This window comes from Arachis ipaensis, chromosome B04, assembly GCF_000816755.2.
Source record: "Arachis ipaensis cultivar K30076 chromosome B04, Araip1.1, whole genome shotgun sequence".
Lineage (NCBI taxonomy): Eukaryota > Viridiplantae > Streptophyta > Magnoliopsida > Fabales > Fabaceae > Arachis > Arachis ipaensis.
Window position 1 is genome coordinate 92,211,542 of NC_029788.2, and position 3,008 is coordinate 92,214,549.

The window sequence follows — 3,008 nt, forward strand, 5'->3', positions numbered from 1 at the left end:
AAATGCGAACAGTCTCCTCGGTCGCATCTGCTGGTAACACCCTAAACCTCTCGTGGAACCATGTAAAGTGGACCGTCATCTGCTTGACCTTATTCGGTGGTGGCAGCTCACCGAATAGATCCTGAAACCACTCCCAAACTGGTCGACCACCCTCCATGAATTTCTCAAACTCACCAAGACAACCACTCACGGCCTCCCCACCGACAGGAAACCCTAGCTGAAATGCCACATCTTGCAATGTCACTGTGCACTCTCCGAAAAGTATGTGAAATGTGTGCGTCTCAGGTTGCCACCTCTCAACGAATGCACTGACCAAGGGCTCATCCAACTAGAACCAGTGGCTGTTTAACCTGGCCAAGTGGTACAATCCAGCCCTCTCCAAATACGGGATGATCCTTTCATACATGGGCATATTTTATTGCTGTCTCACACTGTATATACACCTAGTTGACTGCACACAACATGAAAGATATACAGGAAACAATTAAATTCTACTATCCACAACGAATCCCCCTATCTAATAATAACAAATATCTTAAACCATCAACGAACAAGGAACCAATAAAACAATTAAACTATGAACCTATTACTCAGTTATCAAATCAAATTAAAGCTTCATATTAAACATAATGGATTTGGATCCTCTAAAATTTGAATTTCACTTTAGAGAGTAAAGTGTGATCTTCTATCCTTGAATAGTTTCTCTTTCATATTTATTATTGGTCCCACCTATAAAATTAATGGTGAGAGATCACACTTTACTCTCTAAAGTGAAATTCAAACTTTAGAAGATCCAAATCCAAACATAATACAATAGTAAACATAACATAACACTAAATATAATAAATAACAGCCACAATTATAAAAATATAATAATAGAGAATATAATACTTCATATCATAAAAATATAATAACCAAAATAAAATAAATAACAAGCACAATTATAAAATTTTGTCAAGTTAAAACAACAAAAATGTTCCACAAAATAATTGTAAATAATAAAAAACGGGACAAATAATAAAAAAAAGGGGACTCATATGAGCCTAAACAATAAGAATTCCATAAAATAAACCAACAACACAAAGAATAAGATTCATTGAAGGGAACTAAATTCAGTTAATTAATCATATTTAAAAATTAACAAAAAAAATTGCTACCCAAACTCATTAAACTAACATCCTAGCATGCAAAGCCTAATTTCAAACTATAGGGATTAAACTATAAATTCTAGTTCCTCTACCTTACATACCATTTTTTTAATTAACAAATGCTAACGCTAAAAAAAAAAAATTAACTGACCTCGTCACCAACGGCACCGGCAATATGCGCAATATCGTTCAGTCGGTACAAACTCCTTTCGTCTGCCATGATATCCCGCCGGAGGTCGACACTTAGATACCTCAGACCCGCTCTCAAGTTGCTCTGACCTCTCTCTAAACAACCCCAAAATCACTCCAAATGAGTAATCCGCGGCTGCCTTCCACAGTTTATATACGCAGCCACTCTCCACGTAAATCGCTATAGCCTCTAGCGGTTTACGCACGAAACCCTATGCACATAAACCGCTACTGGCAGTAGCGGTTTATGACCAACCCTAAACAAACAAAAATCGCGACAGGCTATAGCGGTTTCTGTGTTACCACTTTTGCATGTAATCTGCGGCTGGCAGTAGTGGATTCTGTGTTTAGGTAAACCGCTATTACTAGTAGCAATTTATATAGATATATGAAACAATGTATTTGCGTCTTTATTTCGAAAATAATGTAATTGCGTAATTTTAAAAGTGTAACAATTTATTTATGTAAATTACATATCTCTTTCTTTCTCTTTTTTATACATCTCCGTACACTCTAATTATGTATATGAACAAGCACCAATTTTAATATACATGTTGGTGATTTCAGATTTTTTAATTTTAGATGTTTTAACATAGAAATTGCACTTTTTAGTGAAATTTTAGTTTTTTTTAATAGTTTTGAATGTTTTATTGGATAATTTGTGGATTTTTTTTTAATGTTTATTAGATATTACACTTTTTGATTTGATAATTTTTTAATTTTAGTTCTAGAATGTCACTAATAGAATAATGGCCAATAAAAGGCCACTGAAAAATGATGACTGACCGTATAGTAGTTCCAACGAACAAAAAAGAAGAGAAGGGTGAAAGGAGAATGTGAATGTAGATGACTAAATATAAGGTTTTTAAAAAAAAATAGTTAAAGTTGACTAATAAATAATTAATTTTTTAATTGAACTCTATTAAATAAAAACATGATTTTCCTTCTAATTTATGTGTGCCCATTGTAAGGCACTTTCAAAGGGTCATCACAGCTGGGATAGCTTTCACTAGAAGGAAACACACTTGCAAAATTAAATATTTTTCTAAATAGTCCTTATTGCTTTATAAGGCTCCACAAAACATAAAGTTAAAGATGATGAATTCCTTTGAAAAATAAAAGATTCAATCAAACAAACAATACAATCATGGAATCCGATCAATTTTGAAAAGTTGCTGCAGAGCATACTTATCACTCTATAAGATGCAGAAAACAGAACACCCAATAAATTCTTTAGTTGATGAGAAGGAGTGCTAAACCTTCTTCCAATCATGCAAGTTTCTGCTAATTATTTTTCATATGATGGATGAAAATGTGTAATACATTAATATAAGTTTAAATTGATATATTTCACAAGTGTGATACATAACATAAATTGTGAGTATCAATTTGTATAACAAAAGAATTTATGATTCATGATTTTATAAATTATAATTTTTTAAAACTAAAAAAATTCAAATCATAAATTAAGATTTTTAATTATTTTTTGTTCTATTTGAAATTGTAATTTTGGTTAATTTTTTAATTTTTTTCTTATTTGAAATCATTATTCACAATTTCTCCTTATTCTACATGCCTCTCATATTATTGTATGACATCAAAATATCATAATATCAACGAAAATCACTAATAATATTCTAATATAAAAAAAATTAGCCACAAGTTTTCATC